The sequence below is a fragment of the Lissotriton helveticus genome, chromosome 6 (assembly GCF_964261635.1).
Source record: "Lissotriton helveticus chromosome 6, aLisHel1.1, whole genome shotgun sequence".
Taxonomy (NCBI): Eukaryota; Metazoa; Chordata; class Amphibia; order Caudata; family Salamandridae; genus Lissotriton; species Lissotriton helveticus.
The window spans coordinates 17112908-17127142 of record NC_136067.1 but is presented as its reverse complement, the minus strand read 5'-3'; positions in this window follow the sequence as shown (position 1 = coordinate 17127142).

Genomic DNA, 14235 nt, shown 5'->3' with positions numbered 1-14235 from the left:
CAGGAATCTCCTCATCACAACTCTTCATAAATGACTCCTGGAACTCAACATCGTCCAAACATTCCAATAATTGAGCATCCAATGTTTTATCATTAAAATCCTCCATTCCATCTTCTCTGAAAAGAAGGTCTTCTACATGGATAGTGTTATGAATAGGATCGTTTGAGACCTCAAACTCTCCTCAACAAAGGTTGCAGAAATTTCAAAATTAATATTAACGGTGTCCTCATTGATATTCATATTCTTTTCAAATTTCTTGCTGTAAATAGCAGAAAAAAACTCACTTTAATTTATTGTTTTTAGTAATAGATAATATTAAACTAGCTTTATCGAGTATTAAATTCCCCTTACAAATTAATAACTCACCTTTTAGAAAGGAGTAGAAGAGATAATACTGTGTAAATTTCACACCAGAAATAGAACACCAAATATTCCTCACAAATGTACCTCAAAGAGTACTATCACAAAATGGCTGTGTTTACCTCTTACTTGAGAACCATTTCATTAGTAGAAAACCAATGAAACTTCATCACACACAAATTCAAGACCGAAGAAACATTTTAATTGGTTGTAAATTTCAAAAGCTAATTGGCTCTTGGGTGTCTGTAAACATTCTAAATGGTCTGCATAGTCCGTCATCTTGTGACTCTGAAGAACAGAGACACAAGAGGTGAAAAATAAATGAGGAAATAATTAAAAAGGGGCAGAATAGACACCCTCTGCCTAGAAGGACCCTGACAGGCAAAAAAACTATTTTTTTTTATTTCGCGCTGGGTGTGTTCCCAGGTGCGCTCTCCGGTACGCGCACCCTGAGCGCACCACAGGGAAAAACAGTGTAAAAAATAGAGTTAAAAAAAATAATGTAGAGTGTTTAGAGGAAAGTGATGCATTGCTGGAATTTGTCACAAAAAGGATGCAACTCCAGCAATGCATTCTTTCACATAGGGCCAGTCTTATGTGAAAGTGCCTGCATCAGTCTTACGGCTGCTGTTAAGCAGGTGCAAGATTTGGACGCAAGAGCGTCATAAAAGTGACGCAGTGATATTTCTTAGATGTCACTGTGTCACTTCTACGACCCTTCCTTATGTCAATACACACCCTTTGCATACATTACAGCTGGCGCAGGTATAATGTGGCGCAGGGGTTTACAAAGTGACACATCTACCTAAATGCGTCACTTTGTAAATATGAATCAACAAGGTGCATTTTTTACAGCACTGGTGTGTCACAAAAAGTAACGCACCGGTGGCATAAAAGTGACGCATGGCCTCATAAATGAGACCTTCAGTCTTCTACTCATGCGTCATATTTAATGTATGACACATTATGTCGAAAGAAGTTACAGATACGTCAGTATTTCTGACGTATCTGTAAGTGCAAAAGTGATGCATTGCTGGAGTGTGTTACAAAAGTGACACAACTCCAGCAATGCATCCTTTCACATGGGGCCAGGCCCATGTTAAAGGACCTGCGTCAGTGTTACGCCTGCTGTGAGGCAGGTGCAAAAATGAGGCCTTCAGTCTTCTACTCTTATTTTTTCTTACACTTTCTCTGTTTCTTGACTGCCTTAATTACCTGGTCTCACACTTACTTGTCTTTATCCAGTCTGTATCTCTAGTCTTTCCAAAACATCACTGCTCTTTTCATACCCTTCCACCCCCCCGTTCCTTTAGTACATTTTCTTCGCATATCCACATTCCCCATGTTCACTCTCCTTCTCCTCACTCTCCTTCCCCACACTCACCTTCTTTCAGTCCCCCTACTTCACTTCCCTTCTCCTCTCGTCCCTTTCTGTGCTTTCTCACTCATTTTCTTCTCGTTTATCAATGCACTCCACTTCACTTACTCTTTTTCATTTTTTTAAGAACACAGCTCTTTGATGAGAATTGGAGGTAGTTCTGAAAATAACTTTTTTTTTCTTCTTTTTTCCTTTTTTTAGAACAAAAACAAAAACAGGGACTGGGAAACTGCTCAACAGGAGCAAAAAAACAAAACAAAATTAGGGCTGGGAACAGCAGCGATGGTTCTCCAATGCTCGAGCCATGAGCAGAACACTTTGTTCCCCATAGCAAAGTAGCTGATCGCAATATCTGCATTTAATAACGCCTTTATTAAAAGCAGGCTGAATGTTAGGGATCAGCTCTTGTGATTGCTCCCTTCCTGATGCAGTTTGTCCTCCGGTTGAAGTAGAGGCCCCATCACTGGGAACCTCTCGTGCCAGAGCCCTGACACTTTCCCGGGCAAAATTCTGGGGGTGCCTCCTCTCCACATGGCGAATCATTGTGGAGTTACCAAAAGAATATTTCTTAGTGGGGTCACCCCGTGACAGGACAGTGTGACAAATCCTGCACTCCACTTTTGGAGCATTTACTTTCTTCTGGTCATGAGGAATAGAATTTTTTTTCCAAATAAAGTGTTCTTTTATTTTCGGCTGAGGAGGCTCTTCATCAAGAAATTCATTGGAGTCATCTTCACTGCTGGATGGTCTGGCAGCCATGATAATCCAAGATTTTATTCCCACAAAGATCCGACAGCAAAAAGGCAGGTCTTGCAGTCACAAAAGTGAAAGAAGAAGTGAAGGAAATGGGTGGGGATTTCATTTTTTGTAAAAAAAACTGTTAGGAACCAATGAAAAGAGTTATTTTAAGATCACATGACTTGACGCGCTTACGCTGCGCGCACCGGAGCGCTTCCGGGGGCGCTTACGCGGCACGAACGTAGGCGCTTCCGGGGTCGCTTACGCGGCACGAACGTGGGCGCTTCCAGGGACATCATCAGTGATGTCATTTGAGATGTCATCAGTGATGTCATCAGTGATGTCACTGACCATGTCATGAATGATGTAATATGTGACATCATCAGCAGTGGAATGCGGGCGCGCGAGTTATAGTGAGTCCAACTAACTATAACGTGGTAATTTCAATGGTTTTGTATGAGTAAAATGTTCAGCTAACTATAACTGGTGTGAAACCTATGGTTTTTTCAGTGAATATATATATACATATATATATTACCTACTGGCGATAGCCAGTAGGTATATATAGTTAGGACCTAGCTACCATAGGAAATCCGCAACATTCTATTGGGAATAACTTTGGCGCCGGTTGAGGAATTTGCGTGTAATTTTCCAAAATTTTGGCCAGCTCCGCTGCGCTCATTCCCTGAAAGCTTTGGGGGGATTTGTGAAGTGGGGGCTGAGAAAAAAGGAGGGTCCCAAAACGTGTTTTCCCCATGTTAATTTCCATAGGACGTTCTGACAAGTCTACAGCCTGAACCGCTGAACGGAATTACACCAAACTTGGCAAAATTGTAGGGACTGGTACGCAGAAGTGCCTTTGCTATATTTGGTGAAAATTGCTACAGTGGTTTTTATGAAAATTAACTTCAAAAACACATATATATCTGGGCGGAGCCTAACCACACATCTCATCGTGAAATCTGATTGGCTGTCAGCACTTCATCCAAGAAGTGTTGGCAGCCATCTTGGGACCAATATACATGATAGCACCTCATTAAAAAACATTGTAGTTAATAGAGGGTTATAGTGATGAAGCAAAGCTTCGCATATTTTGCGGCTTGCCGAAATCAAGAACCTCGTTTATGTGTAATAAGGTAACAAAAATGTATGTTTTACTAACCTTTATTTTGTTTAGGCAAAGTTCCCGAAGCTTGCCTATGTGTATTTCTAATGAATTAATCCGTGTCCCTAAAAATGGCCGCCGCTTGTATTTTAGTTACTGCGCATGCGTCAGCCACACTCACGTGTCCTGACGCGTCTGCAGAAGTGGAGGGAAAGTTATGCGCATGCGTAATTCATAGCTGTGCTTATCATGTGGTACTGCTCGTGCCACTGCTCTTGTGTCCGTGTCAATGTAGCTAACATTTAGATGCAATAAGTTTATTTCTTGATGATGAGTTAAAAGTACAAACCCTGTGATGTGTTTTCATAATGACATTATTATGTATTAATTTGTTTTCGCTTACTTTTCATGTACCGCGGGAAATGGGGGTCTGAGTGAAAGGAGAGCCATATTGGAGGTCCCTTCTGCGCCTGTGCGACATTCGGCAGCACGAGGGACCTTGACAGATGGAACACCGCCAGTTGGCAGTGATGGGCAAGATGCTCCTGAGAAAGTCACCCCTGCCCTGCGAGAACAGCGAATGTGGCTCCTTATATGATACATTGTAATGTTGCGCTACTGTTTGCCGTGTAACTTCTCATGGGAACCCCAAACCTGCTAGGCGGTACCCAAATATGTTAATGAAGGCTTCAAATCGTGTATTGTGATTGGTGTGTTACCCAAACCCTACCTTAGGACCAATCGAAATTGAGGGATTCTGACACTTTGCAACATTGGGGGGTGGTACACTGTCCCCAAACTGTATATCTACCCTGGGTTCACCTAGTGAACCGTCCGACTTGTCTGGTTTAGCTGACCTGTCACTGACCCAACACACTCAATAGGTGACTGAAGATACAGAGCGCTGCGGAGCACTCTGTCCGAATTTGACCATAGACTAAGGTTCTACTGAACCTTAAAGTGCTGGCAAGGCACTTAGCTGGGAGTTCGCTAACCCAATCGGGGTCTTGATCGATAGCTGCAGAGCGGGTGGAGCGCAGGCGTTGCTTCCGAACTGTGGGTTCCGGTCCTGTCCTGAAGAGGGTCCTGTCCTGAGGGTTTGCTGTCCTGTCCTGAGGGTCCTGTCCTGATTCGTTTTCCGAGGGTATCCTGTCCTGTCCTGGGTGTCCATTCTGCACCTGCTGTCCTTTGAGGGGTATCCTTCCTTGAGGGTTTCCTGTCCTTAACTGACCCGTGGCCAGGGTTTGGTTTCCACACCTTTCTAGGTAAATATTGCTCTGAACCTCTTGAAATTCTTGCACCTTCTGAATTTCTAACTTTTGCTTTAATAAAGTTCAACATTGCATATGTGATATTTTCCATGCCTTTCTGCAACTATTGAAAGTCATTTATATTTTCCCTAAAGTTTATTCCTATGTCTTCTCATTTGTTAGAAATTATATTTTGCATAGCAGTGTGTCATTTCCTGATATGGTCTAGAACTTCGTTGCCTAGATTGTTCAAAGGCCCATTCACCTTAAGTGAAGCGTGGTATTCATTATAAACTCTCCTATAGTCACCCACACTTAGGCTATCCCTGTTTAGATAATACTGACTTGCATAGTATCTTTTTTCGTTACATTTTATTAGTACCTTGATGATTACTCTGTCATTATTTCTTTATGCTTATGTGATTTACGTTATCTTGGTTATTGATTGCCTTGTTTTATTGTACCTCATGCAAGAAAATATTGAACTTTAGATAAACATTTTAAAACTTCCAGTTGTCCGTGGTCATTTAAACAGTATTTGAATGTTATTGGTTGGGTTTGTATTTTGCTGCCTTTCTTTTACAGCTAGCTCCCTGATTCATTGTGGTCATTAGGCACCCGCATCGGTGGATGGTAAGTCGGGTGCACCGAAAATTGGTAGCAGGGAACACACACACACTCAACCTGGTAGAGCTCGTGAAGTCACCCGATCGATGTATATGGTGATTTGGAAAGTATATGGGCCCTGAAGCCGGAAACGGCGAAACTATTGGCCGGGTGGCCTCGCGCGCTCTATCAGTTTTCTGGTAGCTAGAGGATGGTTAGGGACTAGTTGAGAGTAAGGCAGGGATTAGTTGGACTAGTTAAGTCGGAAGCTGCTATTATATTAATGCTGCTATAAGAGCGGCTGTTCTAAGAGACCTGATCAATCTCTTGTGAATACGCACGAATAATATCTTGTAAAAAAAATAATTCATGAATTTTTGTATTGTCATTATTCTTGTTCTTATATTGTTATATGTACTAATCCATGCATTTGTAAATCGAATCGTTAAGTGTTGTCCGAACTCCCCGGGGAATTGAAAGGGCAAGTGGTGAATAGAATCCATTGTCCTGAGGTCACAGGTTCGAGGAAAGTTAGGTGCAGGTTAGGATAACCGGGAAGCACTAACTAGGGTTTTCTGAATACATGTGTGAATAAATGACAGTAACGGGGTTCATTGGCAAAATTCCCATAGTGGCGTAACCTAGTAAGGGTCACATCGGAAAAGTAGCAGGTTCCTCGGAGCTAGCGTGAAAGCAGAGGGGTCCGCTGAGAAACCTTAAACTCGGAATATATCCCGGACAGAAGTGGATGAGTTTAGGGGAATAACAGGTTCACCGATGCTAGAGTGAAGGGTAGGCGGAAGAGATCTGCCCGCAGCGAGTGAAAAGTAAATGGAAGTAGTTTACTTGCAGTAAAAGAATTCTTTCTCTGTCTAGACACTTGAGCACTGTGGCGAATGTGTATTTGTTGTAAAATAACCAAGCACTGAGCACTTTAAAAGAAAGAAAGTTTCCGTTACCTTGTGAAGGGAGGGAGTCAGTCGCGAAGCGCCTCTGACGTCACTCTGTGCCGCGCTGGGATTGGTAGAAGCAGCGGGCGGGTAGCGGAGCTGAAATTGTAAAGGAGGGGTGGGCGCCGGAGCGTGGGAACTGTCTCACGAAGGGGCCGCGCACCCATTGGCGGAGCTTATTTTGTGTCGCGCACCCATTGGTTGCACGAATTTTCTGAAGCGCGTTTTGATTGGAGGTAGTTTGTAAACAAAGTTAGCGCAGAAGTCGTATGTGGCACTCGCAGACTACAGAGACTCGACCTGATCCAAGGCATCTAGGGTTTGAAAGGGATCAGTGGAAGGCTAATAGATACGATATTATGTACGGAACCAAGAGAAAAATGTCCCTTGTAAGTAAGGTGAAAAATTATTTTAAAACGGACAAACCGATTAAATCTAGAGAAGGTGTTCTTGTCCCAGCACCCAATACTCCCGCCTCATTCATGATGTTTGACCGAGGGTACAATACCTGTGTGTGGCTGGAGAATTGGGTGAAGTACACAAAAGATGACGGAGTATTGGCTTTTCCGTTAGATGGTACTTTCAATGGTAGGATCTTATTTAATTTAAGAACCCGAATGAATGAACTGCATCCCAGACCAAGACTAACGCAGTATGAGGCATTAGAGGAATGGGAGATTGAGGCTTTTGAAAGAGAAAGACCCCGAATGGACAAGGGTTTGACCAAGTGGTACCCCAGGCAGAAACAGGAGTCCAGGGATAAAAGGATGAAACAGTGGAGACAGAGCATGATTGTTGAGGGTCTGTTTCCCATGATGCCGGCATGTCATAACATTGGAGCGGGTGAGAAAAGTACTGAAAAATGTAAACATTGGGGGGCCCTGGGGGAATCAGATGATGAATTGCTAGATGACATCTGTACCAGGAGTCCGCCACCTTACAATGAGGGAACCCGACCTTCCAGTGTAGGAGATGTTCCCCGACGCCACTTCCTAAAGGAAGAAGACAGGTCCCTGGGACTGGGAGGGGGTGGTCAAGTATTGCCCTATCCTGAAAAACCCGAACCGACGGAAACAAGGGATATATATCCCAAAGTGCCCGCAAGCCAGGAAGAAAAATATTCACGTACGAAAATCTTTTTTCCCAGACCCTTGTATGAAAGCGAAGAGAAACCATCGAATTCAGGACTGCCTTTTGTTCAACCTCCATATGGGGAAGAGCGCAGGTCCTTTAATACTGGAACTTTATTCCCGAAACCAAATTATGGGGGAGGACCAAGTGAAACGCATCCTACTGCCCCGAGTTTTACTCCTCCATTGACCCCCCAGATATTACATGACACAACTTTAAGAAGGGTACTAGTGGAAAAGGAGCAAGAGGCTCTAGCTAGACAAAGAACAGAAATAATTCAGAAAATTTCCCAGTTAAATACCAGTCCTGAGGCATTGACTATTCCAGTAACTATTGGACCGGTGGTCCCGTTATACGGAAATGGTCAGGGAAATCCGATTACTCCAGTTATGACCCCAGTCATGGCAACCCCGAGACAGGAACCGATCATCATAGATGATCAGTCCAGTGAATGCGAGTCTGAAGTTGCGTTCTTGGAATTACCAAACAAACAGACTGGAAAGGGAATACAGCAGAGGCATAACCCTTTTAATACAAAAGAAATTAAATTAGAGACAGCAACAGGTACTAGGAATGTCTCTCTGGTAACTCCGGACGAAATTGAGAGTTGGAGTCGTGAATTAGAGAAGCAGACTCCGCAAACAAAACCTTTAGACCTCTACAAGCTGAGGGTCGAAATAGAAGAATTAATGGCAGGAAATGTGGGGTTGGATCGATTGAATACCTACTCTGAAGAAGAATTGTCGTTCATATGTAAAAGCTTTACAAGGAACACCAGAGTGCTCCACGAAAAACTGACCGAAACAGCAGTTAGTATGGGGGTAGATATCTCAAAATCCAAGCCCTTACAGAAACTGTACAGAGCAGACTTCTCAGACAAAGATATAGAACACCTGAATGTGGCAGGGAAGAAGTTGCAGATTAAAGAATTAATGGGGGTACTGCAGAAATGGGGAGATGTGGAAAAATGGAGAAGCAGGTGGGCGAAAAAGAGGGAAGAGGTTCGCTCCCGACAAGTGACTCCCGAGTTTGCTTTAAGAGAGGTAGAAAAACCTGAGCAGTTATGCCCCATGCGCGAAGTTCCAGGAGGGAAATATGTGCATGTCCCCTGGTCTAGGCAGGATATTGTGTCCTTCACGAACGATTTTCCAAAATTACGAGAGAAACCAGTTGACTGGTACAGGCAAGTGGAGAGGTTCGTGAAGGTACAGAAATGTCTGTGGAAAGACCTGGATGGGTTTTTCGACATTGTGGTCCCAGTAGATTTATGGACCCAGTGTAAAATAGCCATAGACTGGCCCAATGAGGAGTATCCCAGAAACAAGGAAACTGGGGAGCCATCGAAGGATGTCATGCGAAAATATGAGCAGGTAATTCAGCACTTGAAAGAAAAGGTGCCCGCAAAGGAAACTGATTGGACAAAAATAGATAGAACAACACAAGAAAGGGACGAGACAGTGCACTCCTTCTATGAGAGGTTATTGCAGGTATTTAAAACATACAGTGGTATTGATAACATCGACCTGAAGGATATGACGCACTTTATTTACAGGTTTGTAAATGGTTTAAGACCTGAAATTTGTCAGTGGATAAAAGACAATAAAATCTGTTGGCATACTAAGAAAATGGATGAGGTCCTGCGGTACGCTAAGTACTGCGAGGACGAGATGGCAGAAAAGAAAAAGGCCCTTAAGGAGAAGGTTATGTGGGCTCAGGTGAAGCTCGCAGAACAACAGGAAAAACAATTGAGTAACATGGTTAAAAATGCTGAGAACAAAGGTCCTGGGGGAGGGGGTGGAGGAAAGCCCCGGCCCAAATTTAGCAGGGAAGAGGCTATGAAAAAATTTCCCTGCCATCAGTGCGGCGAAATTGGACACTGGCGAAACGAGTGTCCCCAATTAGTCGATGTTAATGAGAAAACTCCTGATTTAACTCCACAGACGCAGAAAGAAAGACCAAGAAAGACTCAACCCCAGGTAAAAACAGTTCAGGTGCCTCGAGCACCCAAGCAGGTATACAGGGGAAGACAGGCAGAAAATGAAGAGATAGAGGTTTGGGAAAGCGGGGAGAACAGAAATACAGCAACTTCGCAGTATCTGCTAAATGATACCTTCCTTTGTAACGATCAGGACTGACGGGGCCTGAGAGGGGAGGACGAGGAGTGCGTACTTGGCGCTTCCTTGCCGGTAGACCAGTCTGGACCATATATTGAAGGAAAGGTTGACGGAAATGATGTCACCTTCCTGTTGGACACTGGCGCTACTCGTTCCACTGTAAGAACAGTGGACGTTCCAAACCTACCCCTCTCGGGAGAAAATATCCAAGTAGTAGGTGTATCTAATCAATTGATTAGTACTCCTGTTACCGAACCAATGGAGATTTCAATTGGAAATTTTAAACAGATGCATAGATTTGTCGTCTGTGACACCAGTCCAGTGAATCTACTGGGACGTGATTTGCTGTGCAAAATGAACTGTACCATCTTTTGCACACCAAAAGGTGTTGAAATACAGACCCCAGATGAAGACGGCATTTATAAATTATTGTTGCTTAGACCTGACTCAGAAATTAAAAGATTGACCCTGCAGGACTTGCCCCAAGAACTACAGGAAGCTGTAAAGCCAGAGGTGTGGGATTTCACTGGAAAGGATGTGGGGTTGATGAAAGATGTGGACCCCATACAAATAGCCATCAAGGACAATGCAGTATATCCTAACACTAGGCCCTACCGAATGAATGCTGAAGTGAAAGCAGGTGTCACTCTGGAAATACAAAAATTATTGGAAGGAAACATCATACAGGAAGTGATGAGCAGCCCATGCAACTCACCGATTATGGGCATCAAAAAGCCTAGTGGCAAGTATAGGGTAGTGCAGGATCTAAGAAAGGTTAACAAAATTGTAGTTCCTTGCTGCCCTATTGTCCCAAACCCTGCAGTGATATTGTACCAGATTCCTTGGGATGCTGAATGGTTCACTGTGATTGATTTGTGTCATGCATTCTTTTCGATACCCCTGCACCCCGACAGCAAATTTCTTTTCTCATTTGCTTTCGAGGGTCACGTGTATTGTTGGAACAGGGTCCCTCAGGGGTATACAGAGAGCCCCTCTATCTTTAATCAGATCTTGAAAAAATGTCTAGAGACTTTGATCTTACCTGGGAACTCTGTGTTAGTGCAGTACATAGACGACCTTCTACTGGCGTCTAAAAGTCACCGGGACTGTGTAGTTGACACCATTGCCCTCCTAAATCATCTGTGTGAGAAAGGGCATAAAGTAGCCCCTGACAAACTACAGTTCTGTGCGAAATCTGTAAAATATCTGGGACACCAAATAGAAAAGGGTGTCAGAAAAGTCACATCAGAAAGAGTGAGAATAATTCAAAAAATGCAGTTGCCCCGTACTCAAAAAGATGTCAGAATGTTCCTGGGTGTATTAGGGTACTGCAGGCAGTGGATTCTGGGATTTGCAGCCTTAGCCAGGCCCTTGATAAAAATGACCACGAGAGGAATGCCAGATGTTGTACAGTGGGACGATGAAAGTCTAATGGCTTTCACAAGACTGAAAAACTGTCTGTGTACAGCCCCTGCGTTGGGAATGCCAGATTATTCCAAAGAGTTTGCCCTTTTCTGTGACACTCGCGATAATTGCGCATTGTCTGTCCTGACTCAAGAACATGGCACGACCAGAAGGCCTGTGGCTTATTTCTCTGCCACACTGGACCCAGTAGCGGCTGGGTTACCAGGCTGTCTGAAAGCAGTAGCTGCTACCTGTGCAAGTTTGGAACAGAGTGAGTCCATTGTCATGGGACATCCTGTGACCGTGTATGTTTCACATGGAGTGGTAATTCTATTGACCAGAACTAAAACACAGTATCTCACCCCTAGTCGGCTGACTAAATACGAGAGGATTCTTGTGGGTGCAGCAAATGTAAGCATTGTTAGGTGCGGTATTCTGAACCCTGCCACCTTACTCCCCGACCCCTTGGAAATGGAAGGTGGGGATGATGATGAACATGATTGTATTGACCTGACAGAGTTCAGTACTAAGCCACGCCCAGACATAAAAGAAGTACCATTGCCTGAGCATGATAAAGAACTATTTGTGGATGGTTCCTGTCTAAGACATGAATTAGGAGGCTTGAGTGCTGCTTATGCAGTAGTGTCTTTCACAAAAATTGAACAAGCAGGTTACCTATATAACATCAAGTCTGCACAAGTAGCCGAATTGATAGCCATGATAATGGCTTGCAAAATTGGGAAGGACTTACGCATAACAGTGTATACTGACAGTCAGTACTGTTATGGCGTTGTGCATGACTTTGGCCAATTATGGCTACAGAGGGAATTCATGACTTCCTCAGGTACTCCCATTCGGAATGCAAAAGTTGTTCATGACCTTTTAGAGGCCATCCAGTTGCCCAAAGAACTGGCAGTGGTAAAATGTACCGCTCATCAAAGGAGCATGGACAGAGTATCACTGGGAAACGATTATGCTGATCGAGTGGCTCAATGGTGTGCCAAAGATCGGTATATTGTAAATCCAAAACGAGGGGGGCCAGGAACCAGCTGCCAGCTTCAGGTGTTTGAGGAAGTGCCTACATGGGATGAGGTGAGAGAGTGGCAGGAGTCGGCTCCTTGGCAAGAAAGAGAGAAATGGAAGGAGGATGGATGTAGACCGAGACGTGTGGATGGTGTCATCTTGGGCCCAACTGGTATGCCTGTGTTACCCCGACACTTGCTTGGCACAATGGCTAGATTAATACATGAAGGATCACACATTGGTAGGGATGCCATGATTCTGGTATTTCAACAGACTTGGTACAGTAAAAAGTTCAGGAAGGTAGCAGAGTCCCTTTGCCAGAGGTGCCTGTCATGTCAACAGATGAACCCAGGCAAGAGGACAATGGTTGAACTGAGCAAGATTGGGAGATCAGGGGGTCCCTTTATAAGGATACAGGTTGATTTCATCACCATGCCCCGTTGTGAAGGGAAACGATATGTCCTTGTCATTGTTTGCGTATTTTCAAAATGGGTAGAAGCTTACCCTACTCCTCAAAGTGACGCACTGACAGTAGCGAAGTGTTTACTAAAAGAACTGATACCTAGGTTCGGAATACCATGCATTATTGAATCAGATAAGGGTGGACATTTCCAGAATGACATACTGGCTGAACTCTGTAAGGCCTTTGGAATAAGGCAGAAACTCCATTGTGCATACCACCCAGAGGCTTCTGGAATAGTGGAACAAGTAAATGGAACTATCAAAAACAGACTAGCAAAGCTGACAGATGCTACTGGCATGACCTGGGTGAAGGCCCTGCCCCTGGTCCTGATGGGACTGAGAAGTGTTCCAGACCGCAAGACAGGCCTAAGTCCCCATGAAATCATTATGGGAAGAGTGATGAGACAAGCATGGGTGCCAGGAAGCAAACTGTTGAGTATTACTGATGATTTGGTGCTTGAATACTGCAGAAGATTGGGTGACCAAGTGCGTTCTATCTCTCGCCAGATTGGAGACGACGGCATCCTCAATCCAACGACTCCTCTCCACAGCTTGGTTCCAGGAGATTGGGTCAAAATAAAGAAGCACACTCGATCAAGCTGTCTGGCACCAAGGTGGGGAAAGAAACGCCAAGTAATCCTGGTGACAACCACTGCAGTGAAGGTCGCAGGTGTTCCTCAGTGGATCCACGCTGGACACACCCAGAAGGTATTGCCAGACAAAGGATTTGAAGAAGAAGGGCAACCAGCAGAGGACCCTGAAGGAGCCAGACCAGAAGCAACTGACAACGAGCAGCCCAGCACCAGTCAGGTTGCAGGAACAGCAGACGTTGGCCCAGGAGTAGTTGACTACGAACTGCCAAGAATCCAGCCTGCTGAAGAGGTCCAGGAAACTGAGCCAGGAGTAGCTGAAGACGAGCTGCCAAGCATATGGCCAGAAGAATGGATACCGATGATTGATCTGACTGAAGATCCTATCAGAACAAGAGAACGACTTAGTGAAGGTAGAGAGTGGACTAGTCAGGAAAAGCAAGGCACAGGCGAAGAACCTCAGCCACTTGAGATTCAAATCAAAACTGAGGAAGGAGAAGGTCAGACAGGGACAGAGCAGGTATTTGATACACCACCGCGCACACCTGATGCAGATAAGGGAGAGACTAGAAAAAGAGTGATAGTTCGAGCAGAAGAAAATCAAGAGATCGAAGTGCTTGAACAGGATCAGAGAGGGTTAGAAGAACGGGTTCAGGAAACAGAAACAGAAATAAAGACAATCGAAAGCCAAAAACAAAATATTCCTGAACAAGGCCAGATTAACAACCAGGCAGAAGAATTTGATGCTAGCCCTGGAACTAGCCAGATAAGGGAAGTAGGAGAAGAAAGTGGAGAAGAATTACCACAAGATAGAGATAACAAAAAGATAAGAAAAGAAAGTGAAGTCCAAGTACCGACTAAGAGACTAAAGAAAAGAAACAACCTTGAGCCTAGGTTTGTAAAAAGATTGAGACTTAGGATAAAGACAGTGGAAGAAAAACGTGCAGAGGCAAGAAGAAGTGCTCGGATAGCAGAGCAAGAAGAAGACTCTTCCAAAAGAAGGAGTGAGCGAATAAAAAGACAAAACAAAAAGTACAAGTCTCCTGAATGGACACTGGTTTTGGAAGAACTTGAAGATCTTGATATAACTGACGTGAGCGACGGGGAGCCTGTCCCAGAGTACT